The sequence below is a fragment of the Balaenoptera acutorostrata genome, chromosome 3, assembly GCF_949987535.1.
Source record: "Balaenoptera acutorostrata chromosome 3, mBalAcu1.1, whole genome shotgun sequence".
Classification (NCBI taxonomy): Eukaryota; Metazoa; Chordata; class Mammalia; order Artiodactyla; family Balaenopteridae; genus Balaenoptera; species Balaenoptera acutorostrata.
In genome coordinates this window covers 74822076-74846078 of record NC_080066.1, presented here as the reverse complement: position 1 = coordinate 74846078, position 24003 = coordinate 74822076, and the positions used below count along the sequence as shown (strand labels likewise).

Here is a 24003-nt window from a genome sequence, read left to right as displayed (position 1 = left end):
GAGAAGGAGTCTCAATTTCAGAGTAGTTACTGTAGGTTATTAGTAAAATCAATTTTACTTCTGTTGGAGTAGCTATTGAAAAATATACTGCTAGGCATTAGAATGGTTAAGGTTGGTTTTTCTAAAGAAATAGTAAATGGCTTTGAGGTCATAGGAGAGGTTAGAGAAACTGAGACACTATAAAAATAGGTGAAGTGTTCAAAGTCAGTTGGTTAGAAGCCCAGACTAAAGCAAAGAATTCTAGGACTGATGTTCTCATTGGGGGAAAGGGTTTGATTGATCTCTGAGAACCACAAAATAGTGCTAATTGGATACATAATGCATAGATATTCAGACACCTGCACCTCACTGCTCTGAATGTCTCAGACTTAGCTGCTATTTTGAAAAGAGTAAAATTACTGGACTAAACCAATGCTATGTATAACTACAAGATGTTAGTTTCCCAGGATTACACTGACAGTCTAGCAGGAGAGATTTTTTCCAATATCTCAGGAACTAGCCAAGTAGTTAACAAATGTGCTATTTTCATGAAACAAGTATTTATTGTGCACCTACTAAGTGCCAGGCCCTCTTTTAGGCACAGAGATACAGGTAAGATCCTTGCTCTCATGGAGTTTACCTTCTAATATTAAACAGCTTCTCGTTGGCAGGCAGTGGAAGAGCATGGGATACTTTGAGAATGGTGAATTAAGTGATGGAAAATCTTGAAATCCAAGTTGGGGAAAAATCCAATTTTGAGATGCTTGATGCGAAGCCATTGGGCCCCATGAACTGAGGACTAAGTGGAAAGGAAAAATGACTTTAGTTGCAATCAATTTTTATCTTTGTCTTGAAGAGCTTCTTACATAAACCTGTCATGTGAACTATAAAAATATGGTCAGTAAACCAAGGGACAATTTAGGTGGCATTAATTTAATGAGCTTATTACCAATCTCTTACAGAAATCAATAAACATTTACTTTTTATCATCCCCTGAGGTGACTTCTTGCCACTACCAGTTATTGTTAGACTGGGGAATGTTTAAAAAGTTGTGGTGAACAGAACCATTTTTCCTGGGCAATTAGAAACAGTCAGTGAGCTGCAACTTTTAGAACTTTCTCAAGTTGCCTGTTAATTGGTTCTCTAACCGTGCTTTTTGATTTATAAAGTTTATTCTCTGCAATAAGTTACAAAGCTATCCTCTGTTATAAAGATCTCTGGAGTCATGATAAAATCAAGTCCATCAACCGGGACAAGAACATGCTATTGTTTTTATAGAGTGTCCAGGCTTATTCAATGTCCCAATGGACTTCTTCAAGATAGTTTCAATTTACATCATCTTCATTTCATAAGGATAGCAGTTGCATGCTCTGAGAAACACTAAAAAGTTGCAGTAGTTTCATTTATGAGTAACTAAAGAGATTTGCTACCTATTTCTTGGGAAAAGGGGTTAATTCTGGTCATTTTATATTGGGATGGAAAAAAAATGCAAGATCTTTTATTAAAAAAAATTTTTTTTTTGAATTACTAATGTGTTCCTTACAGAAAAATCAGAAACTAGAACTAAGCAGAAAAAGAAAAATGACCCACAATTTCACCAGTCACTGAGACCTAGTTAACATCTTAGTGTTTATGTGTCCAACCTTTTCTGCCTCTCTCCACACATCGTAGTTTTTAAAAATGGGATCATATAATACATAGTGTTTTGTGATTTGTCTCCTCGCTTCCTAAACCTCAAATGGTTTCAGGTCATCCTACATTTCCTAAGGTCTGTGTAACTGTAAGGTATACAATTGACTTTATTTAAGGGCACAGTAGGCAGGAGAAAAATTTCTTCTTATGAACTTAATAGAATATGCCCCTCATCCCTAAAGCCGTTCTCTAAATCCCTAAATGACCTCTGACCAGCTGAGTTTAGGTGTCGGCGTGTGCGACATTTATAGAGAGGGACAATCCCGCTTCGGGTTCCCGCCGAAAGAGTCGCAGTAGGACCCCAGAGCCCACCAGGGTCTTCCCGTCGGAACCGCACCTCGCTTCCTCCAGCGGCGGGCCAGCGGTCAGGGGAAGCGCTCTGCGGACCTAGGGGCCCCATTCCCCAAGACGGTGCATCCCCTCCCCCCCTTGCATAGCAGAGCCCGAGTTCTGCGACAGCTCGGCCGGCGCGTCGCCTTGCCTCGCGGACCCTCCCACCACCGGACAGCAGGCTAGAGACCCAGGAGGAGCCCGCGGGCGCCCGTGCCGGCCCAGCCCGGCTGCCGCGCTGCACCGCGGCCGGACCGGAGCCGCGCGGGGCCGCGCCGTCCCCGAGTGATGACGCGCTTCCTGCCCTCCCGGCGCGCCGGGCCGTGCGCTCGCGCTCGCCCTCGGCTCTTGTTCCGCGCCTGGAGCCAGCGGCGGCGGCAGCGGCTGAGGCGGCTGCGGGAGCGGAGCGGTCGCCGGGCGCGCGGGGGGTCGCCGGCTGCACTCCGGTGCAGGCGCTCTGCAGTGAGACAGTAAATGCATCCGCCGGTAAGGCTCACGACTCACTCGGGTTTTCCTCTTCCTCCAGCTGCATGCACGTTGCATGAATTTCTCGTGTCTTTTCCCTCCCCTCTACAGAAGGAAAATGTGGGTGGTTTTTTCCTTCCTTTTGCATCTCGTGAGTGATGCAAAAAACCCCGCAAAGCTCCCAGATTTGATGTTCTAGGAGGGCTTTTTTGCAGAAAATAAAAATAAAATTAAATTAATGCACCTGTCTATCGCACATGAATGTTTCACTGCACTGGACCCGGGCGCCGCGGTTTGCAAACAGCCTCGCAGCCGGCGCCCGAGAGCGGATTCCTAGCCGTGGGCAGCCGGTCCCCTCCGGGGCTCCCGCTGGGTTTCCGGTAACTGGGCTTTGAAAAGCGGCCCCGCCTGCATGGAGTGTCCCCTCAGCCCCGGCCGGGTCCCCGCGCCAGGAGAGTTGGCGCGGGCGGAGCGGCTTCATTCCAGCACTGGTCTCCCCGACTCCAGCGCCACTTTGCAAACAAGTCTCCGGCCGGGCTCCAGGCAAAGACAGCCGGCCGGTGCGGAGCTCCTTTCCCAGTCCCGGACTCTCAGACCTGCCGATTCCACGATTCCCCTTTACTTGGCAATCTCGCCACTAGCAAACTGCTGGCCGCTGAGGGACCTAGAGCTAGGGGACGATTGGGATTCAGTGCCGCTGGCCTCGCGCTGGACCAGGGGCGCCCTCTCCTTCCTCAGCCCCAGGAGCTGAAATTTCGCGCCCACCGGGAGCCGGGGGTCCTGGAGACAGGCATTTCGGGATTCCCTGAGGGGACCGAGGAACGACGTTCGAGGGCGCCATATTTTCAGTGGGTCTTGGCTACGGAGGGGAGGGGGCGAACAGTTGGTGGGCCCGGGGGAGAGCGCGGCGCCCCCGCTGGAGGGGCTGGAGCGGTTTTCGCTCGGAAAGTTTGCGCGCCCAGGCCGGCACGGAGGCGGCCCCGCAGGGCGCGCACTGCGCCTGTCCCCGCAAGGGCGCGCGGGCTGCAGCGCGTCGCCAGGCCGGCCCGCCGGGGTTGAGGGCCGAGAGCCGCCGTCTGGGACTGCGCGCTCGGCTCGCCTCCTTCCCCGGTCCCGTCGAGACGCGGCGGTGGGGCCCCGAGGCGCAAGGAACACGCCCCTCTTCTGCCGCCGCGGCGGCCCGAACGCTCCGCGGGAGCCGTGCGCTTGGCCGCGTCCCCCGGCCGGGCACCGGTGCGGAGCGTTTTGCCGGCGCGGGGATCCGCCTGGGCGCTCCGCAGAACGCGGGATCTCACTCCCCGCGCCCCCGCGGAGAGAAGGCGCCCGGTTTTCGCGTCGGGGCCGACGGCCTGGCTTGCGGGGGCTCCGGGGCGGAACACCAGCCCGAGCCTCCTCTCGCCTCCCTGGCTGCGGCCGCGACAGCAGCAGCGCCCGCGGCTGCGTGCTCGTCTCTCGCCGCGGTGCCAGCTCGTGGGGGCGAGGTTAAGGCGGGGCGTTTCCAGAAGTTGGGGCTTCAGGTGACGCGTGGGGAAACTTGGATTTTTGCTGCCCGTGAAGAGCCCAGGTGACCTGGGGAAAGGAGATTGATTCACAGTCCCTGTCTCGTGGTGAAAACTAACCTCTGTCTATTTCCAGACGGTGAGAGAGGAATGAGCTGAAGTGTTGGCGTTGTGCAAGACACAATTAAAGACGGGAGAGTAGGGATGATGTTCCGGAGAACTGGACCCCCAAAATGTAATAAATTACAAGCAGCCTGGTGCTCTTAGTACCACTTACTTTGGCTTCTGATAGTACCCGGGGTGCTGAGTTGTGGCATTCGTCAGGTTGCGCGCTATCCTGCCTCCTCCAGAGCTTGGAGTTGGCGGCTCCTCCGGAGTGGGCGGTGGGGAATCTTTACTTTTGAAATAGATTGTGATCTCTGCTTTGCGAAGGGGCAGGGAAAGGGCGTGTTGGCTGACCTACAGTTCGCTGGCAGGAACGTGCCAGCCTTTCTCCTTGGCGAGAGAAATGATGCCATACTATTGAGGTCATGTCAGCACTTTGGGGCTTTGTCATTGGAGAGGCTTCAGGGGATCACCGAAGGGATGTAGGGGATGGGCGGAGGCTTTCATCTCGGAGATGTGCCCTTTGTTGTCAGGGATTAGGCTGCTTTTGCGTCTGTCCACTTCAATAAATGCCTCCAGCGGGAATGTCAGCCACTGGGTGCCCAAGATTTTATCTTCCTTGTTGGCTGATTTGGGATATCCATGCAAAAACCCTGGAGGTGCGGTGGTGTGACAAGACAAATGGCCTTGAGAGAGGAGGGATACCTGCACGAATGCTAATTTTGTTTTCACTGAGCCCTAGAATTGTGGAGAACACACTGAGCCTAAGATACATTTATCTAGAATTAGCATAATTAATTTAGGAGAGAATCAAATCAGTTGCTGAACGCCTCCATCCCTTTTGTAAAGTTCCCAGTCTTAGAAGTGGTACCTTGAATCCCAGAAACACAGGGCTCCTCAGATCGGGGAAGTCACTGGTTTCTCTCTGCCTTTGTACCCACTCAGGTCATCAAGGAGATACTAAAGAGTTATTAGAGTTTCTGTTTTTGGCATTGATGTTGTGCTTCTACCTCCAAAGGGAAGGTGCACTTTTAAAATGATCCTGTTCAATTAGTTATTGGGGAAATTCTTTCTAGGCAAAGGTTTATTTATAAATTTATTTATTTATTTATTTATTTTTGGCTGTGTTGGGTCTTCATTTCTGTGCGAGGGCTTTCTCCAGTTGCGGCGAGCGGGGCCACTCCTCATCGCAGTGCTCGGGCCTCTCACTATCGCGGCCTCTCTTGTTGCGGAGCACAGGCTCCAGATGCGCAGGCTCAGTAGTTGTGGCTCACGGGCCTAGTTGCTCCGCGGCATGTGGGATCTTCCCAGGCCAGGGCTCGAACCCTTGTCCCCTGCATTGGCAGGCAGACTCTCAACCACTGCGCCACCAGGGAAGCCCAAAGGTTTATTTATATGGGTCTTGAATTCACTTGCTGTTTAATCTACTTGTTCAGGGTTTTTCAAACACTGTTCCCTAGAGTATTTTTAAGCAAAGTCAGGTTTTAGAAATAGGTGTGTGTGTGTGTTATTTATTTGCCTTAGTCCAGTTTCTTTTATAGCTCAAAATTATACTGATTCCCCCATTCCTCCACTCCTGGCTCCCAGCAGATCATTTGTTCCTAAGAACAGTTAAGGATGGTTACAGGTGATGAACAATTTAAATCTTTACCAACTATGCTCAGGAAAAAAAAAAAAATCTAAAGATGTATTTATTCATCTTAGGATTGTGCTTTATAACTATATATATATATATATATGTGTGTGTGTGTGTGTGTCACATAGTTTTGTGCATGTGCTAAACATTACATAATAAAAGTCTTAAAAGAGTTTTCTCAATAATGCTAAAATAAAAGATTTAAAAAAGAGAAGTTTTATTACAAACCCTTCAGTCTTCATTCCCAAGTATACTACCTCAATATTTATTTATTTTTTTTATGCCTCTCTTAACAAAGTGTTATAAATTGTGCTTTGTTGCCTCTTGCCTGATTCTTATTATAACCTCATGGCTTGATCAAAGTTCCTGCAATTTTTTTCCTATTAAGAAGATTTTGTAACTTCAAGAGGTGAGAAAATGCCTATTCATTTTGGAGAGTTGCCTGTCAAGTTACCAGGCTCTGTGTGTGTGTGTGTGTGTGTGTGTGTGTGTGTGTGTGTGTGTGTGTGGCATGCCTGACTCTTGGGACAGTGTCTAAAACTTGTGTTCTGTGACATTACTACTCCAGAACTTTTGAGTCATAATGTTTTCTTGGAGATTTGGGGTGGTGTTTAGCCAATACAGGAAGTACTAAAAAAGAGTTAAATAATTCAAAGTTATTTTTATGGGTACAAAAAAAAATTAAAGCCAAGAAGGAAAACTTAATAAGCAGGACCAGAATTACAGCTTACCATACCCAACTGGTGCCTTTTTAATTACAGTACTTTCCCCCAGAACTTTTTAATCCTATTACTTTTATATTTAAAAAGGAGACTAGTTAAGACATAAGCCAAACAGAACTATTGCAAATAATGGGGATAGATGCTGGGTATAACCAGATGTTTTGCCTAAAGTTAAAAGAGTTAAGGAATCTGAACTCTGTCAAACTCCCCTGCAGGCCCTCCTCGCTCCCCTTCCCCAATAAGCAGGAGATTTTGAAAGGCTAAAAAATCTTGGATGGCGTTGGAGACAAAAAACCGAAAAAGAACAAAATGTTTAAGGAAGGCTTCTCCTGTCCATTGACCAAATTAACAGCCTGTGGCTTAGTGGCAGGTGTCACTTGGTTTTGAGAGCCTTTGTTTATGTACCACCCAGAGCTATGAATTAAGACTGGGCTCTTTTGCCACCCGTTTCACAGTGCATTGTCAGAGTCAGTGCCAAGACCATGGTTTTGTTTCTCCCTTAACCAACAATTTAATTTCAGCCAAAGTGATGCTGTCCTGAATATGCAGAACAAGTAGTGAATATTTGTGTTTCCTTTTTACTCTTTTAGCTGCACTCCTAACAAACAGAATTCTCTAAGCCTGCTATTCACTTATTCAGAAATTGTTTTTGAGGGCTTACTGTGTACTTCAAGCTAAGAAGTCATCCCCTGGCCTCACCCCACACACTGAGTTCCTAGAGGGTGATATTCTTTTATACTTGACACATCTCACAGATTCCGGGGGCGAGAGGGGATTAGTGTGAGATTAAACAGTACTTGAAGGACAGCATGATCAAAGATATTCAAAGGATGTGAACAGGCAATTCCTAAGATAAGAGGTACAAATGGTCATAAACATGTGAAAAGATCCTCAACGTACATAATGGTAAGGGAAATGCAAATTAAAAAACAAAGAGATATTAGTTTTCTGTTCAATTAATTCATGTTGTAAAGATTGGTAACATCCTCCATTAGGTGGGTTGGGGGCAACCCTCAGACTCTTGGGGGGAGTATGAACTGGTGCAGGCTTTAGGGAAAGCAGACAGTTTTGGTGAAAATTTGGAACGTGTATGCCATATGAACCAGCAGTTGCATATTTGGAATCCTTTCTTACAGAAGTAAAAACATCAGCATGTAGGGATCTGTGTGTGAGGATGTTTATTGCAGGATTACTACAGTAAATAAACTAGAAGCAACATGAATGTCCATCAGTAGGATGAATAAAATAGGGTGCAGCTACTCTGGATTGTTTTGTGAAGGATGTCTATGATACATTACATGTAAATAAAATCGAGTTGCTGAGTATCATATGTATCAATAGTATGATCCTATTTCCAATTTAAAAAAGAAGCCCTAGGTGTATGACCTTGGAGAAAGATATGGAAGGACACATAAAACTAAATATTGTTTAAAATTAGCTTTGGGGCAGAGGGGTGATTAACTTGCTCCCTATACACCTTGAATGGTTTACTTGCTCAAACTTGCAGGCTTTTCTGTATGAAAACTCTTTAAAGTATTATTTGGTTAATGAATAGGAAATTTGTCTGGAACCATTTCAGAAACAAATTTGGGCAATATCATGTTTTCTCTGATGCCTTCTGCAGCAATCTCTTGTCTCTTTGGAAACTTTCAGTTAATTATCTTCTAAAATTCTGAGATTTCCCAAGTTTAAGTAAATTCCTTCAGGGTAAGCCATGGCTTCTGGAAGAGCTATTTACCTCTGTTTCCCAGGAGAGTGACAATAAGAGGTCATGAAAGCTCTTAGCAAGCAGTCTCCTTTTCCTTGACTTTCTCTGATCCCATTCTGAAGGTGGAGGGGAGGTCTTCTGGGCAACTGAAGAGTCTTCCTAGAGAGGAGAAGCATCTCCTCAAACTTGCTTTTCCTGAGCCCCAGAGAGTTGCTGTTAGATGACTCTGCTGTCATTTGAACCCTGGTCTCCTTCCACACTATCTTTAGCTTAGCTGATTGCTCTCCCTGTGTACCATTTTCAATCCTGCCCCTTGATGTGATTTTTGAAACTTGATAGTATTTCAGTTCTTGGCAGTCACTACAAAAAAATGAAACTTTCAAAAGCAATGGAATCTCTGTTCACATTTTAAAAAGTACATACCACGTGATTCTGTGAATGCTAGTGGGAGGCTCAGAGTCTCAACTCCCTGGAAGCCAGAGCTGTGCTGCAAATTTGAAAACCATGGTTTAGATTCAGTGGTTTCCAGGAGAGAATGCCTCAGAATCACCTGGAGGACTTGTTAAAACCCACTTTGTTAGGCCACAGTTTCATATTCTGTTAGTCTTGGGTGGGGACTGAAAATTTGCATTTTTACCAGGTTCCCAGGTGATGCTGATCTTGCTGGTCCTGGACCACACTTTGCAAACCACTGGTGTAGAGGAACAGCTTCCTCTGTTTTGCAGCTCTTGTGTTCTTGTCTAGCCAGTGCTCTGCCCTTTCATGGATGAAAGTTAGGGTGCCAATCAAGGCAAGTTAACTCAGTTTTATCAGTTTCACCAAGCTGGGAAAAAGAAATATTTGAGTTATTTTACTTAACTGTTTTCTGTATCTTTTGTAGGTGTTTGGGGATGTAGTGATGTTTCATACATGGTTGTATGTGGTTAATCAACAGTGAACGTCAGAGTTCAGGGATATTTGAAATATTCTGTAATGGTTTCTCATGGGAAAGCGGAGAAGACTATTAGTCTCTGGTTCCTGTCTTTTTGTTTTTCATCATACGTATATACATATTCAAGATTTGATGTCACTGATTGCTTTTGATAAAAAGTTGGCTACATGTGAAGGGTATTGCGAAGAAAATGGTGATCAGATAATAAATGGTGCTTAAATTGTTGTAATCTAGTCATTGGTGCATTTGGGGTGGGGTGGGGATGAAGTACAATAGTCATTAATTTCAACAAGTGTTTATTACAGTGTCTCCAGAGGGGACATATTTCTAACAATGCTTATCAGTGACACATAAGTGCTGGGCTGTGCTCGGGGACCCTCACTCGTCTGGATGCCCTCCAGAGGAGTGGCTGACCTGAAGCTCAAGAAGTTTCCCTGAAAGACTCCCCACTAGCGCATCTCCTAATTCTAAAATTCTTCAGCAGGTAAACACTTGTTCTGTTTTTAGCTGCTTAATTTTAGTGGCTTTCTTCTTTTCTGATGATTTCACATGTAAGTTATAAGCAAAGCAAGATTCGTTGTGATGAGTGGGGTGTATGGAAAGAAGTTAAATAGGAGGGAAATTTTCATGAAGGAGGTCATACTTCAGCTGGGCCTTGGAGGGTGGGCATCTTCTGTAGGGGTCTCCACCCTGGCTTCACATTGTGGTCACCTGGGGATTCTGATTTGGTTGATCTGGGTGGGGCCTGGGCATTGGTGGGTGAGTTTTCCAGGTAATTCTAATGTGTAGCCGGGGTAGAGAACATTCATCTACAGCCCTCTGGGTCACTTTGCCTCATTCTTTTTTTTTTTTTTTTAATTAATTTATTTAATTTATTTATTTTTGGCTGCGTTGGGTCTTCGTTGCTGCACGCGGGCTTTCTCTAGTTGCAGTGAGCGGGGCCTACTCTTCGTTGCAGTGCACGGGCTTCTCATTGCGGTGGCTTCTCTTGTTGCGGAGCATGGGCTCTAGGCGCCCGGGCTTCAGTAGTTGTTTTGCTTCATTCTTTGAAGATCTTGTTCATCTGGCCCACAGTCCCTTCTCCCATCAACATTTTTGGTAACTTGGACATCTATATAGATTGTCCCCCCGATTCAGTCCTTTGACCAGCTCTCTTTTAGTTATCTTTTTCTCTCGCCATTTCAGCCATCCCTCCCATGGTTATTTCTAGGCTGCTGGTTCTCAGCAGTTTTGCCACCCAGAGGCTATCTGGCAATGTCTAGGGGTGCTACGGGCATCCAGTGAGGGGAGGCCTGGGACGCTGCTAAACATCCTACAGTGCACCAGAGAGCCCTCACCACAGAGAATCACGTGGGCTAAAACGTAAGCAGTGCCATGGTAGAGAAACCGTGCCCTGGTGTCCTGGGGTTTTTTTTTTAACCCCGATCCATAGGAGAAATACATCTTATGTGAGACCCAATGCAAATACACATACAACTGAAACAAGTTTCACGAAACAGTGTTTACCCTTACTAGGTATAATGTAGTTGCATACTTTTTATTCTGTGTCATTAAAAAAAATTGCTGGTCATGACCCACTAAGTTGATTTTATTACCCACTAAACTTGCAGCCACAGTTGTGGACCTTATCATTACCAGTAACTGTACCTCCACCAAAATCTTGACAAGCATTCCAGTCCGACCCTCACCTTTTCTCTTTTGTCTTATTCCTGTTATTACCCTCTTCCACCTATCCTGCACCCTACATGGGGCTCTGACCTGATGACCCTTCCACTTCATCGTCCATCATACTTATTACCTCCTACCACTCTCCCCTCCACCCCTACCCCCAGGTGCTTCCATACACCCTCAACCTCTTTGACCATTTCTCCCTTCGTCTTACTTTCCTGGGAAAACCCCCACCCTCTGCCCACTGTGCTCCTGCCTCAGGCTGATGAACCTGGCTGGAGAAGACCAGCCATCTGCATCGTCTTGCTTTTGATTTATGACCATAAACCTCAAGGCCAACTCTTGACACTGCCCAGCCCACTATGTTTCTGTCCCCACCCCACTCTCAGCTGATGACTTGGCTTATTTCATGGAGAAAGAAGAAGGCGTTAGGAACTAGTTTCATCATCTCCTCGTGCTAAATCTGCTAGCCTCCCTGCACCGTAACCACACAGCACTGGAACCGCACGTGGACTGGAGCCCGTTCCCTCTTGGCATGCAAGGCTCTCACTCATGCACGAATCTCCTTTCCCGTCTGCATCATTAGTTTTCTCCCTCTGATGGATCATCTCCATGAGAAACATGCTCTAGTATCTCTCGTCTTAAGGGAGAAAGCAGCAACCACAAAGCACTCTCAACCCAATATCCTAGTCGGCTGTTCTCCCAGTTCCTCATTCTCCCTTGGAGTAAGTGTTTTCTAAAAGAACTGTCATACATTTTGCCCCATTTCCCCTCTCATTCTGTCTTGAACCCACCCCAGTTTGGCTTCTGCCCCACCCCCCCTTCACCAAAACCATGCTTCTTCAGGTACCCGTGACACCTAATGGCCAACTCTTAGTTGTCATCGCCTGCAGCCTCTCGGCAGCAGTTAGCCAGCTCTCTCTTTGGCTGTCTTCGCTTGGCTTCTGCACTGCAATCCTCACCTGGTTCTCCTCCTGCACTCTGGCCGCTCCAGCTCCTGCTCTGCTGCTGGATCCTCCCCCTCCTGCCTTCTGAAGGAGGGGGCTCTTCTCTCACACTTCACTTGACTTAGGAGTCTGCTCCAGTATCACCTCCTTAGAGGCCTGCCTGGCATCCCCCAGCCCCTGCTCTCAGCCTCTTCTTTGTTTTCATATCATTTATTATTCCCTGATACAGGCATACTTGGGAGATATTGTAGCTTCGTTCCAGAACACGGCAATAAAGTGAATATCAAAATAGAGTCCTACGTATTTTTTGTTTTCCAGTGTATATTTACACTGTACTGTAGTCTACTAAAAGTGTGCAATAGCATTATGTCTAAAAAAAACAATGTACATACCTTAATTAAAAAATACTGAATTGCAAAAAAGTGCTAACCATCCTCTGAGTCTTCAGAGAGTCACGATCTTTTTGCTGGTGGAGGGTTTTGCCTCTATGTTGATGGCTGCTGACCAGTTTGGGAGGTGGTGGCTGAAGGTTGGGGGGCTTGTGGCCACATCTTAAAACAAGACAGCGATGAAGGTTGCCCCATTGATTGACTCTTCCTTTCACGAACAATTTCTCTGTCGCATGCCGTGCTGTTTGATAGCATTTTACCCACAGTAGAACTTGTTTCAAAATTGGAGTAGTTCTCTCAAACCCTGCAGCTGCTTTATCAGCTAAGTTTATGTGATATTCTAAATCCTTTGTTGTCATTTCAATAATCGTCACAGCGTCTTCGCCGGGAATACATGCCATCTCAAGAAACCACCTTCTTTGCTCACGCGTGAGAAGCAATTCCTCATTCATTCAGGTTTTCTCATGAGATTGCAGCAATTCAGTCACATCTTCAGGCTCCACTTCTAATTCTAGTCCTCTTGATCTTTCCACCACATCTGCAAGTTACTTCCTCCACTGAAATCTTGAACCCCTCAAAGTCATCCATGAGGGTTGGAATCAATGTCTTCCAAATTCCTGTTAATGTTGTTATTTTGACGTCTTACCGTGAATCATAAGTGTTCTTAATGGTATCTAGACTGGTGAATCCTTTCTGGAAGGTTTTCAATTTGCTTTGCCCAGATCTATCAGAGGAGTCACTGTCTATGGCAGCTACAGACTTACAAAATGTATTTCTTTTTTTAAAATTTATTTTATTTAGTTTATTTATTTTTGGCTGTGTTGGGTCTTTGTTGCTGCACGCGGGCTTTCTCTAGTTGCAGCAAGCGGGGGCTACACTTCGTTGTGGTGCACGGGCTTCTCATTGTGGTGGCTTCTCTTGTTGTGGAGCATGGGCTCTAGGTGCATGGGCTTCAGTAGCTGTGGCACGTGGGCTCAGTAGTTGTGGCTTGTGGGCTCCAGAGCGCAGGCTCAGTAGTTGTGGCGCGTGGGCTTAGTTGCTCCGTGGCACGTGGGATCTTCCCGGACCAGGGCTCGAACCCGTGTCCCCTGCTTTAGCAGGCGGATTCTTAACCACTGCGCCACCAGGGAAGCCCCAAAATGTATTTCTTAAAGAATAAGACCTGAAAGTTGAAATGACTCCTTGATCCATGGGCTGCAGAATGGATGTTGTGTTAGCAGGCATGGAAAATATTCATCTCATTGTACGTCTCCATCAGAGCTCTTGGGTGACCAGGTGCATCGTCAATGAGCAGTAGTATTTGGAAAGAAATCTTTTTTTCTGAGCAGTAGGTCTCAACAGTGGGCTTAAAATATTCAGTAAGTCATGTTGTAAACTGAATGTGCTGTCATCCAGGCTTTGTTGCTCCATTTACAGAGCACAGGCAGAGTAGATTGAGCATAATTCTTAAGGACCCTAGGATTTTCAGAATGATAAATGAGCACTGGATTCAATTTAAAGTCACCAGCTGCATTAGCCCCTAACAAGAGAGTCAGCCTGTCCTTTGAAGCCAGGCATTGACTTCTCCTCTCCAGCTGTGAAAGCCTTAGATGGCATCTTCTTGCAGTATAAGGCTGTTTTATCTACATTGAAAATCTGTTGTTTAGTGTAGCCTCCTTCATTAATGATCTTAGCTAGATCTTCTGGATAACTTGCTGCAGGTTCTGTGGGTTGGCCAAAAAGGTCGTTTGGATTTTTCCGGAAGATGTTACAGAAAAACCCGAATGAACTTTTTGGCCAACCCAATACATCAGCACTTGTTGCTTTGCCTTGCACTTTTGTGTTATGGAGACGGCTTCTTTCCTTATACCTCACTAACCAACCACCGCTAGCTTCACACTTTTCTTCTGCAGCTTCCTCACCTCTTTCAGCCTTCCTAGAATTGAGGAGACTTAGGGCTTTGCTTTGGATTAGGCTTTAGCTGAAGGGAATGTTGTGGCTGGTTTGATCTTCTATCCAGACCAACAAAACTTTCTCCATATCAGCAATAAAGCTGTTTCCCTTTCGTATCGTTTGTGTGTTCACTGAAGTAGTACTTTCAATTTTCTTTAAGAACTTTCCCTTTGCATTCATTCACAGCTTGGCTGTTTGGCACAAGAAAGCTAGCTTTTGGCCTGTCTGGGCTTTTGACATGCCTTCCTCACTAACCTTAATCATTTCTAGCTTCTGATTTAAAGTGAGAGATGTGTGACCCTTCCTTTCACTTGGACACTTAGAGGCCTTTGTAGGGTTATTAATTGGCCTAATTTCAGTATTGTGTCTCAGGGAACAGGGAAGCTGGAGGAGAGGGAAAGAGACGGGGAGCTGCAGGTTAGTGTAGCAGTCAGAACACAAGCATTTATTGATTAAGTTCGTCGTCTTGTATGGGTGCAGTTTGTGGCGCCCCCAAAACAATTACAGTTGTCACATCAAAGATCATTGATCGCACATCACCATAACAAATATAATAATATTGAAAAAGTTTGAAATATTGTGAGAATTACCAAAATGTGACACAGAGACAGGAAATGAGCAAATGCTGATAGAAAAGTGGTCCTGTTAGACTTGTTTGGCGCAGGGTTGCCACAGACGTTCAATTTGTAAAAACAATGGTATCTGCAAAGCGCGATAAAGTGAGGTGCAGTAACATGAGGTCTGCCTGTGTTACATACATGATTCATTTATTGTCTGTCTCATAGCACTAGAATGTAAGCTCATGAGAGAAAACATCCCTGGGACTTGTGTCCCCAAGTGTCTAAAACAACGTCTGGCACATGATAGATAATCAACAAAATTTTTGTTTAATTGAAGTATAGTTGCTTTACAATGTTGTGTTAATTTCTGCTGTACAGCAAAGTGATTCATTTATACATATACATGCATTCTTTTTCATATTCTTTTCTATTATGGTTTATCACAGGATACTGAATATAGTTCCCTGTGCTATATAGTAGGACCTTGTTGTTTATCCATCTTATATATGCTAGTTTGCATCTGCTAATCCCAAACTCGCAATCCATCCCTCCCCTACCCCTCTCCCACTTGGCTACCACAAGTCTATTCTCTGTCTGTGAGTCTGATTCTGTTTCATAGATAGGTTCATTCAACAAAAAAATTTTAATGTGAGTAATTGATGAAGAAAACTTGCTGGTTATAGAGTTAGCCTTCCACGAGGTAAAGTCATTGTTTTCCAGATTGGAGCCAAGGAAGAGAGTAATGTTGAGGTAGAAAAGTGTTGTCCCTTGGGGGCAGTGTTTCTTAGGTCATGTGCTGAGAGTTAGGGGTTCAAGCACTGAATGAATGAAGCCCGTCCTTGTTAAATACTTGTTGAGTGGTGGAAGGCACCTGCTGAGGACAGCTAGACAGAGACAAATGGCTGCCTCTCGCTTTTATCTCTGAAGAGGGGCTCTTAAACGTCTGCTTGGTCACTCGCCGCTGGGTTGAAGACGTTAAGTTCACTTGCCTTAAGTGTTTATCACTGACCTCAGTGTTCTGGTGAATTGTTGGTGCATCACTTGTCCCCGGAGTCCACTTGACCGCACAGAGAGATGTCTCCTTTTCCTCATACGATGTTTGAGGCCCTGGCTGAGTGAAGTCCTGCAGATGGCTGAAGTGTGCCTTGCTGTCCTCTGCACTACTCTCGCAAGCACCCACCCAGGCTCCAAACTTTGTGTGTTTAAATCAAGACCCCTCTCTTTCTGTTTGCATGCTTCACGACTGCCCGTTGAATTACTTGGCATCCGTGTCCGGGACCTAGTTTGATGTAAGTGGAGATGTTTCCCGAGTGTGGCCTGAGATCATGTGTGACACATCTTCCAAGGGGAGTGTAGATTCTTCCTGGGTTTGAGAGGTTGCATTGAGGGCACTTTAAGAGGCTTAATTTTCTCCTTGAAGGGCTCTCCATTGGGCTCAGCACCTGTCAGTCCTGGGCCCTTCCCTCGGGGTTAAAGGAGCTCTCCCTCTGGGTAAGATGTCAGCCACGGGCAGCTTGACATGCAGCCACAAAGCCGTCGGGTCTACTACATCCAGGAAGAAAGAGTAGATGTCTTTGTGGGACCTATTTATTTTTATCATCAGTGTTTTATTTCTTTAAAAAGGGAGCCTGAGTGGTTCTAGGTCAGCCTCTCCCTTTGACAGGGAAGGAACTGAGTCCCAGAAGGATGAGACTGACTGGAGCCACTTGGCAAAGCTGGCACTGGAGTCCCACTCTCCTGACCACCACTGGGCACTCTCTTCTTTTCCTGGGACGTCTGGGGGGACCCCGACTTTAATTCATGACTGTGATTCTAGGCTGTGGGTGTGCATCAGAACCACCAGGGAAGCTCCTTAAACCTGCTGATTGTGTTGGTTCCCAAACCACCCCCTGATTTGGAATCTCTGAGAGCGGGACCTGGACACTGTTTTTTTTAAAAATTCCCTAGGGAGGCTCCTAGGAGAAGTCGCCCAGGAAGGGTGCGTAGGGGGCAAAATCAGCCAGGGCACTGGGGACAGTTGCCCAGCAGGGGAGATACTTGCCGGCCTTGCACTCTGGACAGACACGGCTCCTTCCTGATGCTGGACGATCATTTCAACCAGGCCAGTCTGCTCCTCTCTCTCCCACACTCCCTCTGGTTACTGAGTAAGACCCTGCAGGGTTACAGGTTTAATGCATCTTGGAAGGGCTTTATATTCTCTTTGGGGGCATGTCCCTAGTGTGTTTTGAACTACTTAGGCAAGAATGAAAGCTGAACTCAGTTTGAGAGAATCATCTCCTGAGGGTTTTTATGGGCGCTCTTGATTAGGGTCTGTTGGTACCTGCATGTTGAGGGTGACCTACCAGCTCTCAGACCAGCTGGAAGCGAGAAGCTGGCCACGGGTGCTGCCCTGACAGAGGAAAAGGGAGAGTGATTGGCTGTGCAGGGCAGGTTTGCACAATTTTATAAGAATGAAAAACCACTTGCTGGCTCTTGCTGGTGAACTTGCAGATATGTTAGAGCTCTGAGTTTGTGACAGTTGCTACAGGCTCCAGACTGCACGGCAGAACCAGTAGTGATGCCCTGTCCCCCCAGAGCTGGCTCTCTGTTGGACCTGACAAATAGGGTATGTGCGATTTTATGAACATACCTGATGAAGATATGAGAACAAGCCCTGTGGAATCTGAGAAGTATCAGGTGGCCAAATGTCCCTCACAGAAGGAGCCGGAGAGGGGCACTTTGCTCCTGAATTGGAACCTGACAGATTGAGTTTGTTAGGGCTGCCGCATCCCAGTACCACAGGCTGGTGGCTTAAACAGCAGAATTTTACTGCCTCAGTTCTGGAAGCTGGAAGTTCGAGATCAAGGTGTTGGCAAGAGTTGGTTCCTACTGAGAGCCGTGAGGAAGCATCTGTTCCAGGCCTCTCTCCTTGGATTGTCAAGGGCCATCTTCTCCCTAGGCAGGTCTGTTTCTGTGTCCAAATTTCCCCTTTTTATAAGGACACCAGTCACAATAGATAAGTGAGGGCCCACCGTAATGTCTTCATTTTAACTTGATTACCTCTGTAAAAACCCTATTTCCAAATAAGGTCACATTCTGAGAGACTGGGAAGTTAGGACTCCAACATTTCTTTCTTTTTTGGGGGAGGGCCACGCCACGCGGCATGTGGGATCTTAGTTCCCCAACCAGGGATCGAACCCGCGCCCCCTGCAATGGAAGTGCAGAGTCTTAACCACTGGACTGCCGGAGAAGTCCCCAACATTTCTTTTTTGAGGGGACGCAATACAAGGCATAACATAGATGGTCAAACTGACTTGTTTCTCAGAATCAGCATCTGACATGGAATGCTTGTTACTGAAGTTACCTCTTTAGGCTAAGGGACCCTCGTCCATTATAGTGGCGGAATTCTGCACCTGCCAGTTTCACTGACCTACACCTGGGACTTTACATTTTCCTAAGGTCTTGTCTCTGTTTTTAGCCATCATAATGATCATGGCAGGCAGGTATTATTTCTACTTTGAGGAAATTGATGTGCATCAAAGTTTACACACTAAATACTGGCTAAGTTTGATTCAAGCTCAGATTTTCTCCTCTGTATCCTAGGTTTCTCCCATAACACTGGTGATTTCTCAAGTCTTGATATGCATAAGAATCTCCTGGGAGACTCGTTAAAAATACAGATTTAGGAGACTTTCTGGAATACTACTGAACCAGAAGCTGAGGTTACAACCAAGGAATCTGTATTTTTATCATTTCCTCTGGAGGTTGTGATGCACTCCAACATGTGAGAATGAATGCAGTCTACCATGGACATAATATTTTTTGCAGAGGAACCCACCAATACTGCCAGGTTCCCATTTGATTTTCTGTTGGTGGCTTGCGTGGGAGGCCCTAGGAGGCATCCTGGGAAGGTGCTCATTGGAATTGGGGTGCTTTGAGCCTGAGGGGATCACCTTCTTAGACGGTACCCCTGCCACCAAACTGATGGGGAGGGTCAGCTGCCAGGCTCTGCTCAGTGTCCCTCAGCTAATGAAAAATAAATCTGTCTTGAACTTTCTGTGCTGTACAGATGCATCTTGCACCACAGTGGGGAACAGGTGGGAGATAAGTTGAGGCCGTGTGATGACAAACACTGCATGCTTTATCAAAGCAAAAACAGAATTGGCAAGAGGACAAGACAAGAAAAAATTGTGACTATTAAGTATTTATTGTTATAAAATGTATTTGCGTGAACTAAAATGTGATGGCGCATGCCCAGTGCAAAAGAATCACCTAGAGAAGCTTTTGAGACCTGGATTCCTAGGCTCCACTCCCAGAGATTTTCTTTCTAAGGTGGGACTCAGAAATTCTGAGCTGCTGGTCTGGGGACCACATTTAGAACTGGCAAGTGAATATTAATAAAAGATTGTCACTGTGTAGTTCATCTGTTGATAGTACAATGATAATCTCTCTGAATAATGACAACATTTCTAAGTCTTGGCCATTAGCCTATAGATTATAACCCATACTCAGGATCAGTGTCCAAGTTAGTTACTTCACCAAGCCGACTTTATTTTTATTTTTAAAAATATTTATTTATTTAAACTATTTATTTGGCCGCGCTGGGTCTTCTTTGCGGTGCATGGGATATTTTTAGTTGCGGTATGCGGAATCTAGTTCACTGACCAGGGATCGAACCCAGGCCCGCTGCATTGGGAGCATGGAGTCTTAACCGCTGGACCACCAGGGAAGTCCCAACTCGATTTTATTTTAGTGACTATATAACAAAACACATGCTCTCTTAGTGCGGGTTGCATTTCCTAGAGTGTGGTCCTTAGGTCAGTACTCTCAGAAGTACCCAGGAATAAGGTTAAATACTCTAGCTGCTCAGTCCCCAGATATTCTAATTTGGTATGTCTGTGTGGGGTCCAAGAATAGGGAGTTTTCATAATCAGAAGGTTGTTAGGTATACCGAGGTTTGAGTGCCACTGAGCTAGGGCTTGGAAAACAGTTGTGCTTTTTACCGGAAGCTAGCTACATAGTAAGGTTAAAAACAATCTATGTTTACAAACAATCAACATTGGCACTTGTTGCCATTTTCCGGCTTGTAATGCTGTTTGTAGTCTGGAGTTACTAGGACCTTGTTCTGCAGCAGGGATGTAATTTTAACAGATCGTTAGAGTTCTCTCTGAACAATCATCCCCCTCCATTTTGTACATACGCTCATGCAATTCATTTTAAGATACGTCTTAAAACAAAAAGTTATCTTCCTTGTCCAGGTAAATTCCTTTGGAGCATTGATAGTAATGTGAAATTTATTAGAGATTTTTGGAATTAATTCAAGGAAGCTTTGTGGTTTTAAACTGTGCAAGTGTTTAAGGATGACCTTTGGTAGAAATAGGTTTGTGTTCTTGGGCTCTGTTTGTATATTTAAAAAAATTGGTAAATGCTTTCATATGAGAGGGTGTGGGGTTGAGGGGAGGGACTCTCCAATTAGTAAAGGAAATTCAACTGCCTTGACCAATAGATCTTGGTACTCTCTGCTCCTTGCCTTGCAGATGTATCTGCAAATTGATCCCACCCTACCACCCCGCCACCGACAAGATTTTTACTTCTAGGTTCTTCCTTCTGGCAGAATGAGGACCTTCACTTTTAGAAAGAAGAGCTAAGATTAATTTTGTGTCTTTGGGCCATATGTGCCCTCATCACTTTATATAATGTATTCTTGAAAAGTTAGAGATAAATAATCTATTTTTTAACACTGCAGCAGGAACTGCGTGTGTTTGTCAAAATGGATAGAACTATACACTTAAAAAGAGTGACATTTACTGTACATAATAATACTTAAATGAACCTGACTCAAAAAATGTGTCAGGGGAACTTGTCACTTTAGCCATTCTTTTTGTGAATTAGTTTTCGAATTAAAGATTTCGTTTGTGATGCAAATGACTCCCCTAGGTCCGCCTCTGTTCCATACATGTTTGAAAGGCATTCTGTGTGCTTTATCTAGGTTGGTGCTGAGTGGGGTGGGGGGAGTGGAGGTGGCACAGGGCTATGAGGGATGGGATTGACCTCCCACCCATTCTTCTTGATCATCTTCATCTTAGTGCCACATCTAGTACATGGTGGGAGTTCACAAAGGTTTTGGGGATGAATTAAAACATCATGCTGATGGAGAAACTAAGGTACTGAGAGGCCAAGTGGCTTATCCAGATGTGAGGGCGGAATGGTTGAAGTGGGAGAAGAATCCTTCAGGCCTCTGTATCCTTTCTCCAACTTAGGTCTTATAAATTCGTATTTTATCAGTTGGGAGTCTTTCAAACCAAGGTGCACCTGTAGCCTTGTAGGGTGGAGGCATCCTGTTATCATGGAGGAACCCTGGCTTTGAAGTCATTCATCAGTTTGACAAATCTTTTTCTGAGTGTCAGTGAGGTGCATGGTGGATATGGCGCAGACCTGAGCCCTGATCTCATGGAAAGCACAGTTTGGGAGGGTATATGTGTGAGCAGGAGGCATTAAAACAAATCAGAAGAGGGTTGATTGTTGCAAAGGGTTACATGTAGGAACCTCTTATACAGTGACCGCCATTCATAGTGTGACCTTGGGGGAGTCCTCTAACCATTGTAAGCTTCTGTGTCCTCAATAAAACAGGCAAATCAATGATTTGTTGCAAGGATTCAATGAGATAATAAATACAAAGCAGACTGTGCATGCTCCTGGGCACATGGTAATTAGCTGTAATTTGTTAGGGTGAGTCAATGGAGATGTGTGTGTATTTCTCACCTCTGTGCTGCATTGGCTCTTGTAGACAACCTCAGAATGGGAGTTTGGTATGTTTGTTTTTTCTCCTCTGTGTTGGATCATCTGAAGAACAATGGGGGGATGTATTGGAGGGCTGTGTTGGTTGGTTTTGTTCGTTGACCAATGAAGTTGAGGTGGGAGCAGCACTTTCTAGCCAGGGAGCATGGTTCCGATCATAAGTATGCTGAGATAGTGATGCCACCTGCCCTACCTCAGTCCCTCAGGGGCCGCCAGAGCTCAGGTTGGACAAAGATGATCATTTTCCAGGTGCGCCAAGACTTGGAAAAGTTTGGGAGGGCCTTCAGCTCTAAATGTGCTCTAACCCTATCCCCCGGAAGCAGGAGCTATGTTACTAGATTTTAAGTTAACAGATGAGAACAATGTAAAGGAAGCAAGGGCTGCCACAAGCTGAGTAGGAGCTTTAAATGAGAGATGCAGATGGTCTAGACCAGGGTTCCCAAACCTCTCTGATAATAAGACTCACCTGAGTACTTGCTAAATTGACAGCTCACCCGGCCTGCACTCATCTGGGTCGGGGCCCTAGAATCTGGGTATGTAACAGTTACCCCAAGGTGATTCTTACTGGGGATATTTGAGAAACCCTGGATGAGGTCATAAATCTCTTTGTCCTTGCTGTCTAAAGCTTGCTCCTTCCAAGGATCAGCAACTTCAGCCTCACCAGGGAACTCGCTGGAACCCTCGGGCTCCATCCAGACCTGCTGACTCAGAATCAGCATTCTAATAAGATCCTGAGATAAACGTGTATGCACGATAAATTTGGGGCAGGGTTTGCCTAGAGGGCAGGGACACCTGTCAACATTTTACACCCGGGAGGTAGTGGTAACAAGGTCTGATCATCTCTTCTGAGGAACTGGAAGAGATGCTAGGCCAGGGATTTGACCTCAGGTTTCTGACTCCAAATTGAGTGATCACACATCCTCTTGACTGCGGTCCTTACTGACTCTTAGGGTCTGTCTCTAACCTGATGTCAGGGCCCTCACCAGCCTGTTAAATGTTGCCTCTGGGAAGAATGACATCTGGGGACAGGAGGGCACTGCTGGGACCACTCAAGTGTGCCATCGTCTTCGGCATCCATTAACTCCGTCAGGACCCCTTCTCACTGTTCCTGGGAGGAGACTTAGGTCCAGATGGCAAAGTCAGCGCCTTTGAGTTCTTGGAGACTGCAGGAGTTTGCATCATACCAGTGGCGGGTCCCTGAAAAAGTTGTTTAATCTCCATCCAAGGACAGGATCAGATGGAGTGCAGTTTTTCTAACGCTCCTCCAGGCTCCTTAATCCTCCTTCTCCAGGCACGATGTCAGAGACAATACCCTGCGAGGCATTTGCCAAATGGCTTCAAATAAGCGTCCACACACATTTCCAAAAAGACAATTAGAAGCTTATTTGATGAACTAAAGACCTGCTGTGCTAGACATTAGTTGGAGAGAGTCAGTGCCAATTTGGGAAGCTCTCCCGGGGATTCTTTCTCATCACAGCCCCCTCTTGGAGAAGCTGAAGTGGGGAAGTGCAGAGACCGCCAGGGAGAGGGGAGGACCGGGAGGAGGGGCAAGGGGAGTGACTCACCCAGAGAGAAAGGAACAATGGCTCTGTCTCCTCCCAGGAGAATTGGAATCTTTGCAGATAAAATCAAGCGGAAAAGTGAAGGTCATTACAGATTCATCAACAATAGAATCCTATTACTAGTTACCGCTGGTGTGTTGTGGCCAGGAAGACTCTTTAGGAAACTGAGCCCTAGGGAGGTCATGGACTCTGTCCAAGGTCATGCATTGGGTTAGTGGCAAAGCCTGGGTCAGGGTCCAGGGATTCCATCTGTGCTCTGTCCCTGTGCTCTGCTGCCTTCCCTATGGGAGGGAAGATGCTGAGAATGTGAAATTTTATAATGATTGGATCCAGATGTGCTGGCCCTACCCCCCACTTTAAAGCTAACATAGTAGGTTTTCCTTTTCTTTTCTTTTTTTTTTTTAATGAAATAGAATATTTTAATCTTCTGGTTTCACTTGCTTGTCCACCTTACGCATTCAAGGGATAAAGGTCAGGAAAGAAAAATCACAAGCCGGTAAATATCCCTTTGTTGGGGATGTGACACCAGGCTCTTTGTGTTGGCACCAGATTGAGTGACCTACGGCACACAGGACAGGGACAAGCTCTGCGCTGGACGTGGGCAGAATGTTTGTGTTCATAGTTGGAGCATGGATTTATATGCTCTTGCCAAGGACAGATGCATGTTACGTTTTAAAAATTAAAGTGTGGGAAGACAAACGTTACGATGGTTCTTTTAGCTTGAGTAGGGGATCCTAAAGGACTCCAGTGCAGAGGCATGGGGAGGATGTAGCCATTTCTGTGATGCCTAATTGCTCGTGTGGAAAGTCTGAAGCCTATAATAATTATGCCACACAGCTTAGCAATAGGTTACACATTGCCTTGGTTAAAAATAGTATAACGTGTGTGCCCATTTTATTTTGTCCACTAGATTGAGTTTTGAGGGCAATAAAACCCTTCTTTTGTCCAGCGGTCTTGGGACGTGTTAAGTGATTAGAACATCCTGCTGCCGTGGTCAAAGGAGATAGATGCTTTGGCGAAGTGGGACTTGAGCTGGAGGCCAAGTGCACTGAATTTTGGTGTCCTTCGTGTGGTGTTGGCTGTGTCAGCCAGGCCATTACA

At 45.8% G+C, this 24003-nt stretch overlaps 1 protein-coding gene across 6 annotated transcripts in view; it reads left to right on the top strand.

Moving 5' to 3' along the window:
• Nucleotides 1-2332: 2332 nt before the first annotated feature.
• The window catches only part of TLN2 (talin 2), a 446766-nt gene continuing 425095 nt past the window's right edge, over nt 2333-24003 (top strand). For 5 of the 6 annotated variants that reach the window (XM_057543407.1, XM_057543408.1, XM_057543401.1 and 2 more), the window contains exon 1: nt 2333-2487. The gene's annotated coding sequence lies outside the window, so the exon portion shown is untranslated. Of the gene's footprint in view, nt 2488-3011; nt 3315-24003 lie in introns of those variants that run through there. The other variant, XM_057543404.1, reaches the window with a different exon arrangement.